This window comes from Gallus gallus, chromosome 1 (genome assembly GCF_016699485.2).
Source record: "Gallus gallus isolate bGalGal1 chromosome 1, bGalGal1.mat.broiler.GRCg7b, whole genome shotgun sequence".
NCBI classification, from domain to species: Eukaryota; Metazoa; Chordata; class Aves; order Galliformes; family Phasianidae; genus Gallus; species Gallus gallus.
Window position 1 is genome coordinate 147925416 of NC_052532.1, and position 26961 is coordinate 147952376.

At 37.2% G+C, this 26961-nt stretch overlaps 1 protein-coding gene and 1 long non-coding RNA gene across 34 annotated transcripts in view; one reads left to right on the forward strand and one right to left on the reverse strand.

The window, feature by feature from the left end:
• The window catches only part of GPC5 (glypican 5), a 676292-nt gene that overhangs the window by 581547 nt on the left and 67784 nt on the right, over positions 1-26961 (reverse strand). The gene's annotated exons all lie outside the window — the stretch shown is intronic.
• Positions 3879-25967, forward strand: LOC107050997. Its single transcript, XR_001462930.4, has 4 exons — positions 3879-4045; positions 11996-12200; positions 18401-18480; positions 20195-25967. It is a non-coding gene; the product is annotated as an uncharacterized LOC107050997 (long non-coding RNA).

Below are 26961 nucleotides of genomic sequence, written 5' to 3' on the forward strand. Positions count from 1 at the left end.
GTGATGCAAGTCATTGCTGGGTTGGACCATCTACTTCTGCTTTATCACATAATCATTTTCTGATCCTTGATCTCAAAGGCCAGAGAGGAGAATGAGCTTGCAAATCTCATACTGTTCACAGAGATAAGGAAACCATTGTTTATTGATGTTACCAGCTCTTGATCTTTTTTTTTTTTTTTTTTTTTTTGTGTGTGTGTGTGTGTGTGTGTGTGTGTGTGTGTGTGTGTGTGTGTGTTTGCTCTATTGTGGTCTGATCTTTGACAGTCAAACACAGGAAATTCATTCATGTTGTGTGCTGCTGGAACTTGGTGATTTCTCGCCCATTCTGTCCAGAAATGAAAAACTGAGCATGAGATGCCAGCTAGAGGGAGCCTGGGTCAAATGCTGACAAGAAAAATGATTGCATTTTCAAATAATATGTTAAGAATACTTCTCTGAAGGAAATCAATTACTTGGACTAATAGTCACAACAGTATTGTTCTTTTATTTAGGAGACAGGAAAGAAATTTATTTTGGAGAGTGCAGCTTGAAAATCTTTCAAAGCTGCTTGAGTTTCAGTGTGTATTTTCTTGCTAAAGGAACAATAAAAAAAAATGGTTTAAATTCCTTCAGGTAGAAAGCAACTGTACCTGAATCTCCTATACTATCTGCATTGTACATATGCCACTACAATTGTGTTAAAAGCTTGTAAAATACATTAGAAATCTGGTTCTTTGGGATACTTATGGTGGCATAATTTTTGAGCACCTTCAGTAATTTAGAAACTGAAGTAGCTACAGAGTGTTAGTTAGCTAAATGTCATTTTTTCAGAGCACAGTTCTGGATGTAGACAATCACACTTTCTCTAGCTTCTGGTATTTCACTATCAATCTGAGATAAGTTTGTGAGTGAGTCATCCAAAAAAAACTGCTGCTCAACAGGACCTGATGGCCTCCTGGCACTATATGAAAGTCTGACAGTCAGAGTTGTCAGCTGTACACATTAATCCCATTCACACATTTATACCATGAAAGTCTGCCAGATTACAGGTTGATATAGAATATAAGCCTCAGCAGGCTGACACACGTCACAGAAAAATTTATGTGTCAGACCTAAGTACAGGAAGGATGTCTGAACCCATGCAAGTCAATTTTTAACTACCACGTTTGGTGTTTAATTGCTTCTCTGAACTTAGCTTTCTAATCTATTAAATACTGTTTACAGACTTAGAAGCTTTACTTTTACTAGATGTAAAGTTCTAAAATCTAAACAAAAATCCATTTAAATTCCATTTTTCTTACTGTGTGGTAAAAATACAGCATATGAATCACTTGTCAATCATACAACATAGCAAGTTATTAAATGGCACTTTGAACAATGTATTTAATTGAGTGAATAGTTTTAATAGATCATAGAATCAATTATAGAATGGCCTGGGTTGAAAAGGACCACAATGATCATCTAGTTTCAACCCCCCATGCTATGTGCAGGGTTGCCAACCACCATACCAGGCTGCCCAGAGCCACATCCAGCCTGGCCTTGAATGCCTCCAGGGATGGGCTGAATTATATTATTAAAACATATCTGATCTCATCGTGAGTCTATTGGATCCTAGCCTGTGTTAACAGCAGTTAATAGTACTTTCAAAACAAACCTACAGCAAAACCAGGGGATGTTGCAATTGTATTTCAGCAACAGAAATACTAAAGACTGTACAAAACTAGTAGATATTCTTATTGTATGTGCTGTTATGATAGAGTATTGTACAGAATCTGTTCAGTGATACTGCAGCATAATTAAACTGTAGTGAGAAGCTGTGTTCTGAGATAACAGACCAAAATGTAAGATATGTTCAGGACTGAGCACTGAATGCCAGACGGAGACAAGTGAGGATATGGAAAGAAAAGTAGAATACTTACTATTTTTCACAATAATCTGCAGTGTAACTCAAATCACTGAATAATACTGGGCATATATAATATATTTTATATATTATGTTATATATATATTATTTAATATATATATATTATATTGGAAATTATTATATATATATAATTTTGGGAATCAGGAATCCCTCAGCTCCAGGAGCCTCGAACTGATCTGAGGTTGACTACCTGTAAAGTCTTTACTTACTGTAAAGACTCAGACAAGTTCTATAATTCCCTCTGTTTCTATTCCTTTGAAAACTAGTAGAACATATTTACTTGAAGGAGAAGAGTGTTATAAGGGTGATTTATTACTTGATCTGGATGTTTCTTACATTAAGTACTTAAAAAAAATACACACACACACACACACCTATATATAGCCACTACTAACATTATATGAAGCCACTGAATTTATTTGAAACATCATTAATATTACATCTTTATTTTCATATCGTAACAACAGACTAAGATATATGACTTTTTATGTGCTACTGTCATGTTCATTACTATTGACTAATTATGTTTTCTGTTATGGAATCATAGAATCGTTAGAGTTGGAAGGGACCTGTAAAGATCATCTAGTGCAACTCCCCTGAAATGAACGGGGACATCCATAGCTAGATCAGCTTGCTCAGAGCCCCATCCAGCATCACTCTGAATGTCTCCAAGAACAGGACTTCCACCACATCTCTGGGCAACCTCTTCCATTCCCTCACTACCCTAACTATGAAAGGCTTTTTCCTTATATCCAACCTAAATCTACCCTCTTTAAGCTTGATACCATTTCCCCCTGTCCTATCACCACAGACCCCACTAAAGAGTCTGTCCCCTTCTTTCCTGTAGCTTCCCTTTATATACTGAAAGGCTGCTACCAGGTCATTTTGGAGCCTTCTCTTCTCCAGGCTGAACAGCCCCAGCTCTCTCAGACTGTCCTTGTAGGAGACGTGTTCCATCCCTTGGATCATTTTTTTGGCCCTCCTCTGCAGTACTCCAGGTAAGGCCCACCAATGCAGAGTAGAGGAGCAGGATCATAAGACTGGGTACTATTGCACTAGTGCTAAACCAGCAAGACAGAACAGACAGCAGTACTCTGATACCAAATTAATATTTGTTGAAAAGGAATATAATGAAAAACACAATATCCAACAATTTCTTTGGACAGATTGATTCTATAATTTGTTACACAATATGGAAAGCAAGGACACCTAGACCTTAAGAAAGTAGACTTAAGAGATTAAGAAGACGTAAGAGATTTCGTTAAATGACCACAGATAGAACTCTAGGGATGGGAAAGGGAAGATCAATAACATAAATGTAAAAGACAAAAAGAAAAGACTTCAGAAAACTCAGAAGTGGCAATTAAGATCCCAGAGGGAAAAAATCAACAACTTCAAAGAAATTGTATTAAAAATATGATTTTAAAGTACCTAACAGAGAAGAAAGATGGAAGCTCTGCTTACTTACTAGAATCACAAAGTCATTACTTTCAAATACAAAAAGAATGTTTACAGAAAATGGACACTAATCAAGTCACTAGAGTGAGAAATGAAGAACAAAATAAAATCACTGTAAGGGTAAGCAGAAGGATAATGTCTGCTCTTAGTCCTAGTCAAGGGCCCTATTCCAAGGCAACAAGGGAAAATAAGAAAGGGAAGCAAGAATGGGAACTATGTCACATTAATTTATGAGCATTTGATGGAGAACTTCTAACCTGGATGACAATCACAAGAAACAAACCTCTTAGTGACATTAACTGGGCTTTGAAACTACAGGCACTGCTTCCAGGTAGATCAACATGGACTTTGCAACTGATAAGATTGTGAACCAAAGAGCCTCAGATTGTAACAGTACAGAAACTGCAGAGCTCTGCAATTCATAGGGGTGCATGGGGGAAAAGGGCAGTAGGAGGAACAATAAAGGCAGGTAGGCAGAAAAGGGCATAAAAGGAACGGTTGCATGTAAAATGAGGCCAGCCAGTACACCCGTCTGGCTAAGCTCTTTGCCAGATCACTGCAGTCTGTCCTATCTTCTGTCTTTCATTAAATCTCTTCTTATCTCCCTCTGTATTTGCATCCGCTGTCGTGTGTATGTGAAGCTGCAAGGACTACGTGCCAACTACTAGTGATACCTGGATGTGGGTGAGTGAAGCTCAGTCACAGCTCCTGGAGTCAGTCAGGGAACAGGCCCTCCATCCTGCAGTGCGAGGCAGCGGTATCTTATACTCTCAGACAATGGGATGGGAGTAGTGTGTACTCCCAAACCAGCTCTGGGAGTTGACCAGTGTGAGTGAAGCAAATGTAGGGCTCAGTGCTAGTGACTGGACTGCAGCTTTGGGTCAGAGCACATATGCCTCATGGCAGCTGTATCTGTATCTTCTATATCTGTATCTATATCTTCTATATATGTATCTGTATCATCTGTATCATCTCTAACCTTTTTTATTTTTTTTTAATTTGTGTGTATGCCTGAGTTCATGTGTGTTGCAGCAAACTTGATGCTGGCAAGTAGGGGACCCATGAAGCAACTGTGAGGACCTGAAATCCAGGCAGGGGTGCTGGAAAGACAGAGGGGCTGGAAAGACAGAGAGGCCATGCCAGGCATAAGAAGGACATCCAAATTTGTGTGTGCTTGTGAAACTAGAGAGTGTTGTGTGTGTCCTGCAATGGTGAATTTGTATTTCTACCAGCCAAACAGGAGGAAGGGGTCTCTCTTTGTTTAGATGAGAAGCTGATTTGTAAAATTTACTACTACTCTTTGTCATGTTAAAATAGTTCATTTTGATTTACATTGTCAGTAAATGAATCCCTGTGAGACTTTAAGAGAAGAGCACAACTTCTGTATATTGCCCAGAAATCCAGAAATGTTAAATAGATCATGCTTCAGAGGCTGTTATGTTTTGCATTCCAACACCAGCTGCCCGTGCTCCCTCATGCATTTGTTATTACAATACTGGATTGAAATCTCTCTCATTAACTAATAACATCATCTCATTTGTTTTATTATTGTCATTTGGAAGCACTGCTCTGCCCTGCTGTGCAGAATCAGTTGTGTATGCAGTTAACCAACGGATGGCAACCACTTTCTAAAGCTAGATTTATATAGTTCTACACCTGCCTCTAGTCAGAAAACACTAAAAGCAGCCCAGAAAGACAACTGTATCCTGGGCTGCATCAAAAGAAGCATGGTCAGTAAGTTGAAGGAGAGGTCCAAAGTCCAGAGAGGTGGTGGAAGTCCCAGCCTTGGAGACGTTCAAGGTCAGGCTGGACCAGGCTCTGAACAACCTGATCTAGCTGTAGATGTCTGTTTTCACTGCAGGGGAGTTGGACTAAATGACCTTTAAAGGACCCCTCCCAACTCAAATGATTTTATTAAAAAAAAAAAAAAAAAAAAAAAAGCAGCATCAGTTTTTACCTTCAAACTCACTTATAATTTGATTGGTTGACATAATGTGCTAGAACATCTAAAGCCAAATGCTAAATGCTATAAGCATTTATATTCAACAGATTCCAATAACACTATTTACACTACCTTAGTTACTTCAAAATATTTAAAGTCGTCCAAAATGGCATTACTGGAATGATAATGGGCAGATTATCATGAATTAAAAAAACAAAAACAACAAAATACCCATGCAGTTTGTAGAGAAATAAAATTCATGTTTCTAGGAAGAGTCATTTGAATAGAGTTTGTATAAACTAGCTAGTCAGATTACAAAACATATGGGGATAAGTTAATGGAAGACAGACTTAAATGGACTTCGGATCAGACCTTCAATTTGCTGCTGACTTCTGTATACTTTGAATACATAGCATGCACACAGGAATTTTATCACAAGACTTAAAAATAATTTTCACAATGTCAAGTGGAAATTTTATGCATTAAGCTCATTTTCATGATAAAAATATCCTCAACGATATAAACATATGTATATGTGTGTTTGCATACGTGTAGTTGATAAAACAGAAGGAAGAGATGCCATCCAAGGGAATTTGGACAAGCTAGATAAGTAGATCCACATTAATATAATAACACTCAACAAAGCCAATAGCAAGGTGTGGCACTTGAGCCAGGGCAATCCCAGGTACGTGTACAGACTGGGAGGAAAACTCATTGAGAGAAGCCCTGGGGGCTGGTGGATGAAAAACTGGACAGCAGTGTGTGCTTGCAGCTCAAAGGCCAACAGTATTCTGGGCTGCATCAAAAGAGCAGTGGCCAGCAGGGCAAGGGAGGTGACTGTCCCCCTATGTTCTGCCCTCATGAGGCTCCATTTGGAGTACTGCATCCAGGTTCAGGGCTCCCAAGAAAAGAAAGACATGGAACTGCTGGAGTGGGTCCAGAGGAGGGCCACAAGGATAATCAGAGGGCTGGAGAATGGAATCTCTTGTACAAAGACAGGCTGAGGGATCTGGCTCGTTCAGCCTGGAGGAGGCTTGTGCAGACTTCACTGCAGCCTTCTAGTACTTGAGGGGAACTTCTGAACAGGAGAGTGCCCAACTTTTCACATGGTCTGATAGAGATAGGACAAAAGGGAATGGTTTTAAACTAAAAGAAAGCAGATTTAGATTAGATACTAGGAGAAAATTCTTTACTTTGAAAGTGGTGAGGCACTGGAACAGACTGCCCAGAGAAGTTACAGATGTCCCATCCCAGGAGGTGTTCAAGGACAGGTCAAATGGGGCCCTGGGCAGCCTGATCTAGTGGGTGGCAGCCCTGTCCAGGATAGGAGGGCTGGAACTAGATGATCATTAAGGTCCTTTCCAATGCAAGCCATTCTATGATTCTATGATGCAGTTTAGGATTTAATCTAGTAGTATTGGCCTGAATGACATAATTGGAAGTATGTCTCCATTGTATGAATTGTACAATGAGTTCTTTTAAATAATTGTATCACAGCTATATTACCAACATCATGCTTACTCATTGCATGACACTCACTACCTTGTAAGCCCAGAGCAGTCTGACAGTTATCAACTATGAGAAAATACAAATTTACTTTTATCTTTCCCACCTGCAGCAAATGAAAGGAACTTACTAGAAAAAAAGTAACACAGAATTGGGGCATAAACAATTATTTTGAAGAAATTAATTGTTTGAATTACAAGCAACTTTTTAAGGTTCTTTAGCATCTATCTACATAGAAGGGACTTTTTTTTAACATAAGTGAGATGAGAATAGACAATCCATTTCATTAAAATGATAAATAGCGGGATGTCTGATATTTGATTTTTAGAATATAAAGTAAATGAAGATCTACTTCCTATAAGGCAATACTGTTATTCTCATTCCTTTCTCTCAGAAAATAGTTTTGTAAGTACAACTTCTAAAACATCTACGCATATTACTCTGAACAGACTCAGTGGTAACACAACACTTGATTAACTAGAACACCATCAATATGATGAGAACTCTTATTAAAAAAAAACACAACAATTAAGGCTGTTTTTGTGCATCTTAAGTTTTGTTTCCTCACATCCTCACAGTCGTTTCAGTTCTAATACCATCTGCTCTAGAGAAAATGTGATTAAGATTAAAAAATGTATTCAAGGACATCACATGTTTTGTCTTGAGTATCTTTGTATGTCTTTCACTATGCATATTGGGGTTTTGTTTGTTTGTTTGTTTGTTTTACTGGGACAAACTATTAGCTTGCACTGCTTTTGCTCTGAATAATTACTCTTCACCTGGCTAACTCCTGAAGTTAACATTTCTCTTGAATTCTGGGGGGTAAAGAAGATGTTGCTCTGTTTGGCTTTGTAGATTATTCTGAATTGCATTTTTTTTCCTCATTTTCTCTCTTCTATTTTAATTCATCATTCTTTCTTTCAAATAGACAGCATTATTTTCTGTCAGTACTTAGTATCATGATCTACTGCCTAATTCACAAATTCAATGGCTTGTACATCAGAGATGGACAAGCAATACTTGTCCCACACCACTGCTACTAAAATGAGAAGCCTGATCATTGCAGTTGTAGGTCTGAAACACTGAGAAGATTAGATATAAAATTCAGGAGGTTCATCTCATTTATTTTTGACATCCACCTTATTCTACATTATTTACATTTTATTTTATTATCTGAACATTTTAGATTTACACTTAGCATAAATTCTGGTATCTATACTCTTCAGGAACTAAACATTTTTAAATAGCAAGTAACTGTTAAATTCGAAATCATGTCTTTATCATACTTCAAGTATAACTGTCAGTGTGATTAATATAAGTAAAGACAGGTACCTGCAGTGTAGAAGTGTATTTCAGCTTTTCAAATGTATTTCAGCTTTCTAGACCTTTTTTAGTGGTATCTAATGCAGTTGAAGTGGAATAAGTCCGGAATATGCTTCTTTTTTTTTTTTCTTTTTTTTTTTCCCATTGGCTACAGATTGGATGGGGACTACTAATTCAAAGATAGCTGCTTATATTAGAAACTTGCAGTGCTAGACAGGAGAAAGTCTAGATTATGTTTGTGTGCATTATTTTTCCTTTTGCTTGCTGTTTGGCAAATTTTCTTCTCAACACCAGGACAATGCATTGCCTCCACAGGTTGGAAGGTATGGAAAACACTTAAGAGATAAAATGTGTTACCGCACATCAGTTATGGTCTGCAGACTTAACTTAACTTAACTTAACTTAACTTAACTTAACTTAACTTAACTTTCTTTAATTCCAGCATATTCCACCTTCCAGGTTTTGTTATGTGCAGAATAAAATGACATAAAGCAATATACTGATGAATTTAAACCTGGAAAATGTGAAGAAGCTCAAAAAGGAATTTTAAGACAATAAAGTAAATTAATTCCTTCCAAATGTTATGCTACAGTAGGTTGTATTATTCTCAGATATTTCTCTTAATATGAATTTTATTATGCCACAGAGGGCAATTTGTTTTAATGAGAACATTTTTTTCAGGATAATATTTGCTCTAGAAAGCAGAACTTTTCTAGCTTTACATTCTAATGAGAACAAATTCCTTTGATTCATTGGTGTTACCATTCTTTTGTTGACTCAGTCAAAACACCCACTAGTTGTACACAGGCTGCAAGAGTGAGAAAATAGGAAAATGCTGATTGGTGGCTCAATCCTCAAAACACGTGAGCAATGTTATTAACTTCAGTGGACTTCTTTGCATGAACTGGCTGCATGACAAGGAACTAAGAAGACAAAAATGTAGAATTACAAATAATATCAGATTATTTGCTTCTAAATATGAATATATTTCTCAAATCCACTTGGTAGCTTTTTATGAAAAAGCATCTTACTGCTTTTACACTGTGTTATCTTCAAGCGTTTGACTTTCAAAGATGTACTAACAGTGCAGTCCTTTTCTTAGCTCACTGTGTATTTGTTTTTAAGGTGTTACACATTCCCCTTTTGAGAATTTGGACATTTTCTGATATACAGCTGGGAAAAAAATCAACATATATAGCTACTAGTTCTACATTTGGTCCACCAATATCTCCCTGCATTTCCTTGCTCTCTTTCAAGTTGCAACCAAAATGAACACAATAATCTGTATTTTATGCTGAAAAAGACAAAATGTAAAGCAAGTGACTTTATAAAGAAAATGGTTTTACTTTTTTATTTTTTTTTCCCATTGGGTTTTAGCTTACAGTTTTGTTGTTGTTGTTTTGTTTGTTTGTTTGTTTAATCTAGTTCTTTTGGCAAACATTTTCTCAGGAAAACTTAAGTACGTATTAGGTCTAGAAAGATTCAAGTGTTTAAGCAAAGAAAAGAGAATCTCATTTATCTTTCACTGCAAGATTACATCTCTTAAATTTCTGTATGTCTTATAAAGTGTCTGTCATAAACTGAAATATCACAGAATTTACACCTAATATTTATCACGCATAAATTCAGAGTTATTCACTTCTTGAATTAACAGGTCAAATGAAGTTGACCACTTGCTGCCCACAAAGTAATCTCTACAGGTGAAGGTAATGCTTATAAAGCTATATATTGAAAATATACTGTCATTTAGGGAATAGTAAAACTTCTCATGTCAGTAAGGTGTGCAGCAAGCTCACTACTCTGGATTTCAGGAGAGCAGACTTTGACTTCTTCAGGAAATCACTTGGCAGGGTGACATGGGATAAAGCCCTGGAGGGAAGAGGGGCCCAAGAAAGCTGATATAGTGTTCAAGGACCATCTCCTCCAAGTCCAAAAGCAGTGCATCCTGAGAAAGATGAACGCAGGTAACAATGCCAGGAGGCCTGCATGGATCAACAGGGAGCACCCGGGCTTACTTCAGCACAAGAAGAAAGTCTATAGGGAGTGGAAGCAGGAATGGGTAACCTGGGAGGACTATAAAGAAAATATCTAAGCAGCCAGGGATAAGGTTAGGAAAGCTAGAACTAAACCTAGCCAGGAATATAAAGGGAACCAGAAAGAAATTCTACAGGTATATCACTGATAAAAGGAAAGTCAGGGAAGACATGGGCCCTCTCCAGAAACTGGAGACCTGGTCATGAGGAATACAGAGAAAGCTGAGGTGCTCAGTGAATTCTTTGCCTCAGTCTTCACTGGTAAGGGCTCTAGCCACTCCACCCAAGCTGCAGAAAGCAAAGTAAGAACTGGGAGAAGGAAGGTCTACCCACTCAAAGTGAAAATCAGGTTCAAGACCATCTAACGAACCTGAAGGAGCACAAGTCCATGGGATCTGATGAGATCCGTCCCCAGGTTCTAATCAAACCAGCAGAAGTTTCCAGGCTGCTATCCATCATATTTGAAAGGTCATGGCAATCTGGTGAAGTTCCCCTTGTCTGGAAAAGGGGAAACATAACTCCCATTTTCAAGAAGGGAAAAGAAGATCCAAGGAACTATAGATCAGACAGTCACACCTCTGTGCCTGGCAAGATCATAGAGATGATCCTCCTGAATGCCCTACTAAGGGACATGGAAAGCAAAGATAAAGTGACTGGCAATAACCAACATGGCTTCACCAAGGACAAGACATGCCTGAAAAACCTGATGGCCTTTTATGATGGAGTTACAGCATCAGTAGATAAAGGAAGAGCAACTGATATAATCTACCTGGACTTACGCAAAGAGTTTGACACTGTACTGTATGACATCCTGGTCGCCAAGATGGAGAAAAATGGATGTGATGGATGGACCACTCACTGGATAAGGAATTGGCTGGATGGCTGCACACAGAGAGTTGCAGTCAATGGCTCAGTGTCCAAGTGACAAGTAGTGTTCCTCAGGGATTGGTCCTGGGGCTGGTTTTATTTAACATATTTATAGACAACGTGGGCAGTGGGATTGAGTGCACCTTCAACAAGTTTGCTGATGACACCAAGCTATGGGATGTGGTTTACACACCAGAGGGATGGGATGCTATTCAGAGGGACCTCGACAGGCTTGAGCAGTAGGCCCAGGAGAACTTCATGAAGTCCAACAAATCCAAGCGTAAAATCTTGCACCTTGGCCAAGGCAATCCCAAGCACAGATACAGACTGTGTGGAGAATGGCTTGAGAGCAGCCCTGAGGAGAAGGATTTGGGGGTGTCAGTTGATGAAAGGCTCAGCATGAGCTGGTAGTGTGTACCTGCAGCCCAGAAGGACAACTGTGCCTTCGGCTGCATCAAGAGAAATGTGACCAGCAGATCAAGGGAGGTGATTCTGCCCCTCTGACCTCATGGGACCCCACCTGGAGTACTGCATCCAGATCTGGGGCCCCCAGCACAAGAACAACATTGAGCTGCTGGAACAGGTCCAGAGGAGGACCACAAAGATGATCAAAGGGCTGGAAAAATGGGGAGGGATGTTTTATAAGGGCATATAAGGGCATGTAGCAACAGGATAAGTGGAAATGGCTTTAAACTGGAAGGAAGTTGTCTGACACTGGTAAGGAATGTCTCAAATCTACATGAGTTAATCAATATCACTTTGTGGATGGTTTTATATTTGAAAGCTTTTTTTTTTTTTTTTTTTTTTTTTTTCCCTCTGAGTTGTTTACATTCAAAAGGGCCTAGGAGCAAATGAAACCAGCTTGATACAGGAGACTGGGAGATGATACAATTATGTCCTGTGAAGACAAGATACAAGCTGGCATCTTCCTGCTTCCTCTTATCTGCTGACTTAAATTTGCAGGGTCTGGAAGACAGGAACAAAGGAGTTCCTGCTGAGATCCCAAAGTCAGAAGCTGTCACTTCAAAAGAGCAGACTCAACCACTCTGGACTATAAGAGTTTGTCCTGTTGTTGGTAGTTGACAACTAAACAACTCAACCTCTGATGACACATCACTACTGAAGATCAGCACCTGACACCAAGACATCATCACTGGACTGAGGAGTGGTGAACAGCTTTGCTTTGCTATGTTTGTATATCTGTCTCTCTCTCTTTATAGTCCTGCTGGTCACTTTATTTCTGATACAAGGCAGGTTGACATTAGCCTTCTTGGCCACCTGGGTACGCTGTTGGCTCATGTTCAGCTGGCTGTTGGCCAGCACCCCCACGTTCTTCTTTCGTTGGTCAATATTCCAGATCTTGCAGCCTTTCCCTTATCTTTTGTCAGCATGCTTCCTGTCACATGCCAGAAAGGATGGAGATTCTCCTGAGCTCTCCTTTTGCTGTTTATTTATATAATATTTTTTAATTGTCTTTTTCTGCACTGGCAAAATTGAGTTCCAGCTGGCCATTGGCCCTTAATATGCTAATGACTGCTGGTCACTGAGGCACGATTTGAAAAACTAAGAAAATAGGGTTGTTACCTCTATTATATCAGTTTATTCTGTTACTCAGTACCACCATTAAAGATCACAGTATCATAGAATCATCAAGGTTGGAAAAGACCTCCAAGATCATCCAGTCCAACTGTCCACCTATCACCAATATTTTCCATCAAACCATGTCCCTCAGTACAACATCTAGACGTTCCTTGAATGCCTCCAGGGATGGTGACTCCCCCATCTCCCTGGGCAGCTCATTCCAGTGCCTGAACACTCAGAGAAGTATTTTCTAACGTCCAACCTGAATCTCCCCTGGCATAACTTGAGGCCATTCCCTCTCATCCTATTTCTAGTTACCGGAAGAAGAGGCTGACTACCACCTCACTACAATCTCCCTTCACATAGATGAAGATGAAACATAGTTCATATTTTTCATTCAAAATTTATCTCAGTGGTAGTTTTGTACTACATCTAAACAGATCTTATATTTTTTTACAACAGCACTCATTCATTTCAATCAAAGCAACAGTTGCACTGTGCTAAGCAAGATTAAATATTGATAAGGCATAGTTTGTTGCCTCACTGTTTTTAGTATATAATCCAAACACTTAAGATTCTTACTTCTGTGTTTTGTGCAAGTCCTCATTGAAAACCAGGAATCATCACAGATTTTCCTACTTCTCCTGAAAGAAGTTCATGGACTTTCAGCTATGTAAACTCGGTTGAAATAGGAAAAAGTATTTATTAAAATATTTAAGATAAAATTTGGAGGTAAGAAACTAATTATTTGGAAATGGTCTCAGTTAGAAACAGTAGTTTCATGAAGATGGTATCCTTACCATATCCTATACAATTAATTTTTAGTTTATTGGCCAGAGTAGGTGTTACTAGTAATATTACCGTTATGCCATATGGATATTATATATGTTTTCTGTCTACACATACAGCATGCACATGCTTTGTATGTCATGACATGGATACACCTAGATTTGCATGAAAAAATATAGCTGAAAGCAGTGAGTTTTATATTCAGGGGAATATCAAGAATATTTCAAGACTGAAGACACTTTACATATATTTTAAACACTATATTCATTTTAAATAAATACTATATATCTTCACAGACAGTAAGTGAATCTATAGATTTAGATACATTAAATATTATAATTGTTACATAAGAACTTCATTCAGAAGGATTCTGAGAAAATACAGCATCTTTTTTCTGAATCAAGGTTGGTTTTGTGAGATCAGATGACTCTTCTTCGTAAACTGATGACACACTTCATGACAAAGTACATTTAATTAGATTATACAGCATTCAAAAGGGGGGGGGGGGGGGGAGGACAAATTGGTTATCTCCTGTTACCTAAAATGCACAGGCTTTTTGTTCAAAAATATCTAATGGCAAACATTGGCAGCAGAAATACAAGAAATACGAATCACAGATAAAGGACCAGACTCCGGTCTCGGTTAACATTAATGCAAAATAATATCTTTAACAGTCAATCAAGCTATTCCTTATTGAATCAGTGCAAGACAACCAAACCAGAATTACCTTTTCCTATGGAAAAATATGATTATACCCTTTCTACCCAATTTGGTGACAAGCTCCCTCATCAGTGACAGCTAAAATGAGGAAGGATGCTGCTTCGCCAGGATCCTAAAATTTTAGGGCTGGCTAAGTGTCTGAGTACCACAGACTGAATTCTTTCCTGTATTCTTTTACTTTCTTTAGGGAAGACATTTGCAATTTTAGGTTTCAAGATTTTAGAGATATAAGACCCTATCAAGTAAGTTAACTCTTGCTACATCTTGTAGTTTTTACAGCATTTGTGATAAGATTGCATTTGCTATCTTCCCTGCACCTTCAATCTGAGAAGCTACATGAGGTGTCAGAGCCGTTCTATGAATCCATAAGTATCTCAGCTGGCACCCTAAAGCCTAATGGTTATGCCTGATATTTGTGTGATGGTTGTAACCCAACCACATAGCAAAAACTCAAAAAACTGTTGATCACAGTTTAATCTTAGGTGCTTTGAGTCAGTCTCAGGGAGTTTTGAGTTAGTATTGGGGAGTTTTGCTTGTTCTTTTTTTCTCCATAATGCAGTAATTGGTCAAAGTTATATACTTCTTCCTACAGGACAGTCAACACAAACTTACTATAGAAATCATGGGAAAAAAACTTTACTCAGTAGTGTTTGTGTTCATTGGCCAGACTGTTGTTTGCAGAATATTTGCTTAAACTCTTTCTCAACCTGGTATCCTAGGATGCCTGTTTTCACAGGTCACTGAGTTTTACACATTTTTTTTTCTCTACAGGAGAATGAATGTTTACAACCAGTTTTCAGTATGGAAGCCTAATTGTGTATTCCTTCTAAAGTTACTTCACTGAGTTTCTTTAATAGCCAATTATCTATCTAATGTAGTTTACATGTATCTTTATATATAAAAAGTACACTAAATATGAAAGTTGTTTAATTTCTGATGCTCATGTGTATGCATATTATCTTAAGGTAATGACCCAAAGCCCATGGGCAACATTTAGAAGAAACTACAGATGCAGCACACTGATAGTAATCAAGCAAGGCAACAAGCTTGACAGTAATCAAGCAAGTTAACTGAAGGCTTTTCAGTCATTTGATACATATTTATAACAGCCTACACAGCATGTATATCATGCCATACTTTGAAGTGAGGTTAAATCTGTAATACTGTTAGCTTCATCAGCATGTGTATTGCTGCTGGTTACCAGAGCACTTCCCACAGAAAGTGAAGAAGGAAGCCCCTGGAATCTGTTAAAGAGGAAATGAGAACCAACTTCAGATTAAATATACTTTTTATTTCTGCTTTTGCTATTTGAGGATAAAACGGATAAGTGAGGTGAGGTGAGGCGAGGTGAGGGGGAGGGGAGGGGAGAGGGAAACAGGCTATTACTGGTATTGTAGGACTGACCCTTAAATGACTGGCTAGTTACTGTAGCTAGGGGTTTCCCTGGTGTCTCATATGTTTGGCTGGCTTCACTAGAAAACTAGCTATGTAATCTTATAAAGCTTGGCACTGTAAGCATTTCTGGAAAAATTGAACAGACATTTGAATGTCATGTGTATTTACTATCCCTAGAAATATCTCCCTTGCCGTGAGAGGGAAGGTGACTAAATCCTATAACCTTGCTGTCCTCCCCTTATTCTTCTCCTTTTCAATTATTGACAGTAATAGTATTCCAGGAATACAGTTTATTACTTATAATATCACTCTATTTAGTGTACATGGATCTTTTTTAAACTAGCAACCCACTCCTATTTCTTTCTAAGGCTATTTTTCTTACCCTTAAGGATTTAATTTAAACCGGCAAGACAGGATTTATTAGGTTCATTCCCCTCCCATCCTCTTTTCTTTTTGCAGATCAGTGAGACCTTAGCTTTCTGTCTTAATTCTCCAGCACCTTCACAGTTCTGTTTTGTTTTTTTTTCCCCAGCATACATGACAGTTGTAATCAACTGAATAAACGCACAGGGTCCTCTTATATTTATGCAATTTGCAAATTTCTTTTTGTCTGACCAGTTTTAAAACACTTGCCCTTCTTTTTCTGTTCAGGCCAGGTTCTAATGAGATTGGCCAGATTCCCCCCAGCAGCTCCATGGGTACACAGCTCCAGCCATGGAGGCATGGTACTGTCAATTTGCACTGCACACTGTGCATGTCAGCACAGCTCCCACACAATGAACTGCACACTATGAACTGCAGAGGGGCTGTGTGGCCGTGGCTTATGAATGGAAAGGAAGCAGAGACCAAGTAGTAGCCCTCAGTCATCTGATGTGGTGCCTGCTTTTCACCCCAGACTGCACAACTGTGTCTCACCTGAGACTGAGGGTAGGCCCCAGTATGCCAGCCCACTTCTGTCTGCTCATGACTTTCCTCCCCAGTGCTCACCAACATTGATTTTTTTAAAACCACTTAGACACTGGCCACTTAGAGTCATTAATCATTAATTTAATCTACCTTCTCATTTATTAATAAGCTTACTTTCTCTCAAGTCTTCATTTTCCCTTGATATTCACTTGTATCTACTCTAGATGACATTAATCCATTATTGTCCTTATCTTTTCCCTGAATTTTAAATCACCCTATATCCAAGGAGAGACTGTAGTAAGCAAATATAACTTGGTTTGTTTTTGCACAGTTTCATGTTAACACACCTCAGGCATCACAAAGTTGTTGGAGCATTCTTCCTAGAAAGTAAGACAACTAAAATCTAGATCCTCAGCTTGATCAAGTCTGAGCACATTCTTCCACTCAGCAAGATATCCCTATAGGGAGTATGTAGAAGGAGTGTATCTGCTCCAGTTTGCTTATCTGGTCAAAGAAGCACAAACCAAAATGCACAGAGACAAATTTGACAAAGGTCAAGTAAGTACAAACCAGTGGCACTAATTGGTAAGTGCATGGAGTGCAAAAATGTTTAGTTTTCCTACTAAAAGATGGAAAGATAAGGAAGGTAGACAAAAACACAGAGTCATAAAATCTGGACAGTCAGCATTAACCAAGTTAGTAATTAGAAGCAAAATTGCTTAGTCACACTAATTGAGAGGGCTATCAAGAAACTGCAGGCAAATCAGCACTTTCCAACTGGTAAAGAGGCAAACTTGAGGGTCCAGGATGTTGGAGAGGGTCAGTGCGACTGTGCAAAGCAATGGAGTAGTGTACAGGGGAAAGGGGAGTAGGAAAGAACAAAGTGGGGGTAAACAGAAAGGGGTACAACAGGGTCCAGGGGACTGAATAAGAAAGATAAACTATGTTCCACCTTGAGCAGCAGCACTGAATAATAAAATAAACTGACGTAATGGAGATAATAATCTATTTTTTTTCCAAATTATTCTTTGGTGATCTTATTATTAAATCTTTGTTGTCAGGGCTGGGTTTTTTAACAACTTTTAGCATCCTTATGCAATCTTTAGTATATTAAGGGCCAAAGCCCAGCTGAAACTCAAATTGGCCAGTGCAGTAAATAAACAATTAAAAATGATTTTATAAATAAACTAACAACAAAAGGAGTGCTAAGGAGACACTTCATCTTTTCTGGCACTTGACAGGAAACATGCTGACAAAAGACAAGGAAGAAGCCCAGGTAGCTAATGTTGTTAAAATTAATGCTCCATCTTTCTTAGTTAGGCCAACTGTTCTCAGGATACTTGGCCCCTGAGGTAGAAGACAGTGGCAGAAAGCAAGATGAATCTTCTATGGTAATCTGTAAGTGATCTATTACATCATTTGAATGCGCACAAGTTTATGGGACCAGACGGGATTCAACCAAGTTAAATAAGGAAGATAGATTTTGTCTTAGATTTAAAAATTAAAATCTGTGAATATGAAAGTCAGGATTTTCCTTTACAATCCTTAGTAATGACATTTTCAGCTCAGTCAAATGCTAGTCCTTCGGAAATGAAATAGACAGTTTTATTTTCTTAATTTCAGACTCAGAAATCTCTGAAACTACCATTTATCATCCTGGACACCCTAGTGGTACAATACATATTTGAAAAAACTGAAAATGTCATGTTTTGTTCCGTAATAGTTATTTTTAGTTTGGCTCACTGAACTTAAGATCTCACTATATATGATGGTGACTTGGATGAGGTCAAATAAACAACAGAAAATGAAGTAAAATACACTAAGGCCATGCTGATCTTCAAGTAGTTTAAAAGCCAACTCATCTGACTGACAATAGTTAAAAATATCATCCTCTTATCTCTTGAACAACTTCACTGAAAAGCAATTGAGAGACTTCACACAAACCACACTCATTAACCATGTTTGCTATCATTACAGACAGCAATATCACATTTGGAAGACCGCTGACTCTCAGAACACTCAGAGCCCTGCCTGGAAACTTCTATAATTGTCTTCAGGTACATTAGCTCTATATTTCCTGCCTGCATTAACTACTACATTAGGCTACTAAGATCACTGAGCTGGCAAGATTTAGGATTCTAATCAGTTGAGCATTTAAATACAAGTTTATGTATATTGCTGTCTAGGAATGGATTTAAGCATGTGGTTAAATGCTTGGCATATCAGGCCATAATCTCTACAAAACTGAAATACCGTGTCATTTTTATTTCATAAGCTCTTCTAAACATTTACAACGTTATATAAGATCACAGAGAATTCCATTTTTATCTTTTATTGTCTAGCATTCATCATCAAGGATGATGCTTTGAAGAACTTAGAGAGTCAAACTCTGCAGAGAGATACCAGGAGAGGTTCCGAATGTGCAGCTCTCAAGTCACTTCAGGAGGTTTTCTCCTCTCATATTTCAGATCACTTAAAACAGTTCCAAAGCATAGTCATAAATCCATAAAATTATTGGTGGCTTCTTTGTTTTTTGGGGATTTGTTTGTTCGTTTGTTGTTTATGTTGGTTTTTTTGTTTGTCTGTTTTTATACCCTTCCTTTTTTTTCTTTGTGGTGGTGGTGCAGGTAGGTTCGGACTTTTTTGATTTATTATTATTATCATTCAATATAAAGAAACATTAAGTCCCACAAATGTCTCCAAACTAGGAACAAATGTAGTTCATCTCCATTTACCCCATTAAGTCAGAATTTAAATGCACTATTTAGATGAATAGCCATCATGTTAAAAAGAAATCTGCATGAAAAACATAATCCAGATGTTGCTAATAAAGCTATGAGAACAATGTGTGGAAACAATCCATTCCAATGTTCTGTTATTTTTCAGCTGGTGTACAACTTACTGCTTTCTGCAGCATTTTAAATATCCACGTTCTTCTGCAGAAATTTCCAAAGCATGCTTAATACACACTGTAGTGTGTACTTCTCCAGGATTCATTCTACACAACTTTGTAACATACTTGAGAGCCACTACCACAGTGGTATGTGAAAATGTTTGTGAAAATCTATTTTCCTACTGAAACCCAATACTATGTGGGTTCATCCCTTGCCCATGATGTCTCGCAGAATCTGAAGATTCCTACCTGCAGTTCAGAAGTACTGTTTGTGACTCCCTCATTTTCTTCTGAATTTCCCCCCTCTATTCACTACCAAGAGATTATGTGAGATGATAACTCACCTGCTAAGGCTACAATGAATGACTAGGGAATGTCAGAAAACTTGATCCTCATGGGGCAAAATCTGTTTTATTCAATTACTGAAGGTTAAGGAAAGACAGGTATAGATATCTCTGCATACCAACGTTTCCCTCATAATGAACTTTTGTCATATAAAGCACCTCTTTTACTCCACATCTGGAGCATTCCATTAGTACAGGATAGAGTTTGTAGGGTTTGTATCTTTGCTCTTTGAAAGCACATCCCGTGTGAAAACAAAAATGTTCCTCAAATAGAATTCTAGACTTTCCCTTCCAAACAAAATTATGCATCTGCATTGAAAGGAGGTTCTAATCTACCTATGCTACATCTAGTCCCATAACCTTTATATGCCTCGCTAACACCTCAGCTTCAAGGGGAAAATGAAAAATAATCTTTTCAGTTGGAATTAGACCAGGGTTTCTCCTATTGGAAAAATTCATACGTCTCTGTCTCAGGATGAATAAAAAGATAGTAATGATGGGACGCTAACTAAAGAACTGCTTCATTTATCACAGAATCACAAGATGACCAGCATTAAGAGGGACCTCCCTGCTCAAGCAGAGATGCCTGGACCATGTCTAGACAGGCTTTTGAAGATCTCCAAGGAAAAAACCACAACTTCACTGGGTAAACCATTCCAGCATTTCCAATGAACAAGACTGGACAGATAAGTATTTTTAAAGTATCAGCAATTCTACATCATTTTGGATGATGGTAAGGCCTGAAATCATCAACTGGAAAAAATGCAGAAAAAACATCTGTGTTCTCACATACTGAAAAGATACATTAATGCACTAACTGTTGATTGCTTTAAAGAATTAGCCTCTTAATTCAGAAAAACAAAAATCCCTCTATCCGAACTTTTGCTTGCATAAGATGTTATAAAAATAAAGGAAAGCAGAAATTTCAGACTCAAAAAACTGCTCCTGCTGTCCCTGTGTTGTATGTCTGTAATATCTCTTTGCTTAACATTGTAGATATTCATTGTAGAATACTACGTTTTTATTACTCTGTAGAGTTTTTTTAAGTTCTGAAAACACTTTTATTTAAGTCTAATTTTCTGTAAAACGTAAATAATTATGTACTTTTCATTTGAAGAAAGACAGGAAACTGAAATGTGAAAATCTTATTATGAAATCAATGATAGTGAAAATACTATAAAATTCACACCAGTAAAATTGTTATTAAAATTACAATATCACAATAACTGAGAAGCTGACTATAGTGCAATCCACTTTATTGTCTTTTTTTATTGCTGCCATTAGGTTAGCAGGAAATAGAGTGCAATAAGGTATAACAGTTGGCTGTTAGCAAGGAGTTGATGTAAGAGCAATGCATGAATTCAGTGGAAAAGTACTTAACTTTTTAAACTTCTTTTTATACTTATTATTATAAAACTAACTATTGCTGCACCATCTAAATCCTTCTGCAATAATTTCCCACTGGCTGAAGCAAAATCCACTGCTGAGAGCAAAATCATCTGACTCTTTGAAAGCTGCCTTGATGCTGAACACACACAACATACAGAATTCCAGCAGATGTTTTCAGTTTCTGGGATTAAGGAAACTTTACATTAATGTCTTCCAGGGGCATTATTTACAAAACCTGGCATCCTCCAGCTTCACTGGGGTCTGAGGTCAGCAAGAAAATAATATGAAAAAAATCATCCTTGTTAATCACAAACAAGTAAACCAAACTCTGAGAATGCAGTATTTATACCACTGTATAAAATGTTGTTTCTACTGTGCAGCAAATAGAAAGCTATTTGCCATCATGGATTTTTGAACTGTACTTTTTGTAACCCAAACATACAGTGTAATCATATGTTATATAATGAAAATTTGAATACATGTATTACTAAAAATAGCAAGAATTATCATGAAAATATTTTAAAACTATACTTCTGAAACTCTAATAGGAAGCAAAATTCTTTGCATAGATCCTCATAATATAAGCATGGTTTTTCCCCCTTAAATTTAGCTTTAGTCAGGGTACAAGAAATATAAATACTTCCATGTTAAACACGTTATCATAACAAATTTGTGAGCCAACTGGTTATGAAGAGTAATGTCTGCCACGGGTTAATGCAGATGAGTCTCAGTAACAAAACAGAAAATTGTAGCTTATTCTCATTATAAGACATTTTTCATAAAATGTCCGTAGTAATAAAATTTATTGTTTGTTTCTAGATGTACTTTCAGTATCTGGAGAAATGGAATGGAGTATAGAAGGCAAAAAGAGTCTGCAGAACATTGCTTTCCCCAGAAAATTTAGTTTTGGGAAACTAAGAAGTTGTGACTTTGTAAAGGCATTGCCATGAATACTAAGTACTGCTCTTGTCTGCCAAGTGACTGGTCCTGAACTGAAAGCAAAAAGCCAAAAAGATATGGATTTACTCATACCTTTCGTAAAAAAAAAAAAAAAAAAAAAAAGTCTTTGATTAAATGGAAAAAAATAGATAAGGGAACTAGTTTATGCAAATCATAACTATGTTTCTACAAATTAAACAAAATATCCATGGACAGGATATATATCCCCCACCTTGTAGGTTTGCCTAGCTTTCTGAATGTTTGTTCACATGACTTCCTCTTTATTTTGAAAGGTAATTAGTCATTTAATTGGCATCAGTTGCATTTCATTATTTCCAAAAGATTTGTGTTTTTCTCCTGCCTAGAATGTCATTCCAAATATGTCTAGGTATACAGGGCATTAGGATTTCCATCTAAGATCATCAGACCTCACAACAAAACTGTGTGTCATCTGCAGCAGGATGGGTAACAACTATTACCCACTTTTTACATGGTGCTTTTGCATTCAAAAACAGATTCTGGCTCCTAAGCAAACTGATGGAGACTGAATCTTTTTGGATCCTGAATGCTCAGACATAATTGTTATTTTCAGCCAAGGAAAGAACCTACGTCAGTCAGACTAAACCGTCCGAGACCACTGTCTCCACTAACCATATAGGAAATGCACAGTTTTGTACAGCACAATGGATTATCCCCAACACCAGAGCCCAGCTACCTAAGCTCCAAGTGAGACAATGCCTAGTTTAGCAAGTTAGGTAAGGTGTATTCCAAACTGCATTTCTTTTGTGACATTCTTTTTCATGTGGTTCTTCTGTTAATTAAAACTCAGAGCTGTACACTATATGGTCTTATAGAAGTTGAAGGAGTTCATTTTCATTTTACTACTCAATGAATGAAAATCAGCAGCTCAATTCAGTGTTAGCAGAAAAAGAACAGCATACAAATACAAGGTCCCCTCTAAAATACGTGTTAGAAAGGTAAGGAAAGATGAGGAGGGAGGGATTCTTTATCAGGGAGTGTAGTGACAGGACAAGGGGAAATGGTCTTAAACTAAAAAAGGGAACATTCAGGTTAGATGTTAGGAGGAAATTCTTTACCTAGAAGTTAGTGAGGCACTGCTATGTGCTGCCCAAAGAAGCTGTGGGTGTCCCATCCCTGGAGGTGTTCAAGGACATATTGGATGAGGCCCTTGAACAGCTTGATCCTGTGGGTAGCGATCTCGCCCATGGCAAGTTGTTGGAACTGGATGGGCTTTCAGGTCCCTTCAAACTCAAACCATTCTGTTATCCTTTGCTATGCTTACAGACTGTATGAGGAAGGCAACAAAGATTTGAACACATGGATTTATTTCATTTTGTATGAAATATATCACATTACTGCACAGGACAGAATGCACCCAATAGCTTATCAAAGCCATAAACATGTGTAAAGGAATCTAAACTACTCCTAATTTCTCTGAGACTGACAAGCAAAGTATCCTAAGGCAAATAGCAAAAATTCAAATTTAAAACAGGGAAGTCAAAAAACATAAAAATATAAAGGTTGCAAATCTAGACAAAGGGAGAACAGCAAAAAAGTGGAGTAAAAAAAAAAGAAATAAAGATTCCCAGTTTGGATCTTTTCTCATTTTATTCATCTGCTACATGTAGAGCTTTTATTTTACTCATATCTCCTAAAACACTCATCTCACAAAAATCAAAAACTATCTGGAACATAAAGAAAAAGCACAGGGGAAGGAAATGAGAGCACTAATACTTGCATGACATTGAGGGCTCTTAATTCTCATTAGATGTTGTGTGGATCAAAGATTTTCCCAGATATTTGTACTACAAATTCCTCTAAAATCAAAGTCCTGTATGATTCCTTGTCCTGAAGTAACCACTGAAAATTCTCCTTGGTTTCAAAGTTTTCGCTACTCAAGAATGAATTGTATTCAGGTAAAAGTGTATTCAGATAAAAGCTTCCTAAAGTATGTTATTTTTGTAAAGAACTGCATGGGTCAGGTTATAAGCCAAGGCTTTAATGTAATTACTTATTTTTTTAATAGCTACCAGCTGAAAATAGTCTTAATGTTTTTTAAGTTAATGAGCATTCAACTGAGGTCTCTTGTACAACAAGTACAACAAGAACATGTAAATACAGTAAACCTTTTCCCTGAGCTTCCAGTTGAGAGCTATTATCTTTGTCAGTAGCTGACAGCAATTGATTTACTGTGATCTCAACACTAATTATGCCTATAGGGGGTAACTGCACTGATAAATTACTATTTACCTTCTCATGTGGATTCCAAATAACATGATCATACTTTTTCAAATAGCTCTGTCTCTTGATAACAGCCTCATGTGCCTGTGTGAAAGTATAAAGAACAGACCAATTCTGAGTATTATTATTAGTTATTTCACAGTTTAAAGTGGTGATGGACTTTGAATAATTTGAACAAAGGATCCATGCTGTGATACAACAGGTGATTATTTTTTCTTCTCCAAGGTCAATTCAGAAAGGGTAAATAACTATAGGCTACTGGTGCACAGTACCTATTAAGACAATACGATGAGGCTGCAAAAGTCTGAACAGTGAATTCTGAATTGCTTAATGATTTTTTTTAATTCAAATTCAAATCACAGTTGAGCCCGAAGTATAATGCTTGAGCTCCAGGAGAGCAAATCTGCTTGAGGGAGGATGCTCAAAAGCAAGAAAGCTAAGTTCTACTGTAATAGGTGCTTTGAAAATCTACAGTAAGATGACCTTACTTTTTGGTACTTTTAGCTAAAAATTAAGATTGACTTTATATCCTTTGACATAATATCATAAAAATCTATTCATTACCAGAACACACAACTACTGTATGTATCAAGAGTGTAGCTTGAGAGACAGTGTACAAAAGAGAATGTTTCAGTTGAAATTCAGGAACCATTTCGGCAATTGGGTTAGTTGTTAGCATATCTGTGAACTTCTGAGTCGGGTATTACTCTAATCAGCCTTTAGCTGACCTTTGGCCAAAATACTGCCAGTTAAGAAAACTTCAAAATCAAAATTATGCAAGGAAAGTTAAAACAATGTTAAGAGCTATGAACATCACAAGAATTCCTTCCAAAATTTCAGGCAAAAGTGCAATCTGATAGGCACAAATATTGTAATAATCTTTTAGAAAACGTGTATAGCATTAGAAAAGACAGAACAACATCAGGAACAGCAACGTAAAACAATGTGGGAGCAAAAGCAAAGAACCTGCAGATTTCACTCCTGAAACTACCTGATCCTAAATTTTCTGACACATTACAGATTTGATTTTTGTATATTTCTAGTATAACTATTAATAAGGATAAGCCAGAAGATTATTTGTGGGTTGATTAAAAATAATAATGTTCTGGGGGAAAAGCCTGTTTCCTATCTATCTAAAGTCTAACTAGAATCTTACCTCAAATATTGTATTTCTAAACAGGTAAAGCTACCTGTAAGATATAACAATCAGTACTTGCTGGAGAATATTTCTTTTTTTTTTTTAAATCTATGCATGACATACTGCTAATGTAGCCAACACGTTTTGTGTCTGCTCAAAGAAATATAGCAAATTTAAATGCTCCAGGGTTAATTTTCATGGCTATTGTACACTGCCATTATGCTGTTCCTATTTTCTTTCTCCATGTAATCACACAAAATATTTCCACAAATTGTAACAGAAGTGATGATTAACATCATATGAAAAACTAGAATTTCAACATGGAATACTTAATGTTTGTGACAGAAATGAGTGACTTAATGAGAAGTGTTTACCTCCAGTAAGCTATTAAGATCGTCATACCTCCAACACATACAATTACATCATCTAGTAAATAAAGAAAAGCATTCTTTAAACGATGGGAGTAAGCAGCAGAAAGGAAGAACTTTATCAGTGCTTAATGAAGAGCCTGGCCTATTTTAAGTGCAAATAAAATACTTATGGATCTCTAACTTCAATAAAGCATCCAAACTATGCATAGACTTCCAGTTTCAAGTGGGTTATTCTAGTTGATGTTATTTTTCTGCATAACAGCCTCCACTGACAAATAAATTTCTATCCATGGTACCAAGCAAATGAACATCCTGCCAAGAAAGAATAGTTTTGTCTACAAAATGTTGCTTTGTAAAACTTGGCAGAAGGATGGGCTACAGAATGACTAATGAGTCTATCATGAACAGCAGGAAATCATAAGAGTAATTTTTATTCAACATTTTGTCAATATCATCTTGATAAGTGGCATAATCAAAGGACACTTTAATTCCCTATCTATAAGCAAACTATAAAATATAATGATAAAGTCCTTTACAGCAGACCACCACTTAAATAGTTTTGTCTGCAGTGTCGAGAACAACTGATCGAAAAAAGCAGTCCTGATAGGTGACTGATCAACTGTTCAGAAATGTGTTAGTTTGTTGTTCCTTTCTAGCAGACAAAGAATAACTATGGTTATCCCATGACAGGAATGCCAAGGACATCAGGTCTAAAGTTTGATAATACCACAAGAAGTAAGTGAGATAGAATCACAGTATCCACAACTAACATTACAAGTAACCACAGAACCTGACAAAAAATGAAGGTTACACATTTACATGTCAGTTTTTCACTTTTTTTTTTTTTTTTTTAATTTTATTTCAGTTGAGCTGTATTCTATCCATATCAATACCTAAATTTGGGTAAAAATTAAATTCCACACAAAGTACAAAATAGTTTAGACCAGATGAGAGAGACTGATCTCCATGTGCAACCAACACTAAATTGGTTTACTCACAGGAAAAGGTAAATTCTGCTAAAGATATGGAAAATGAAACTATGTTGTGACAAAGATATTTTATTCTACTATGTTCACCAGAAACCACTGAATTTTACTAAGTGAAACAAATTAAACAGTGTTCATCCAAGGCTATTACAAACTACCACTGGAACAAATTATTATTATTATTCAAAAAATATTTGCTTCCGATAATTTCTGAAA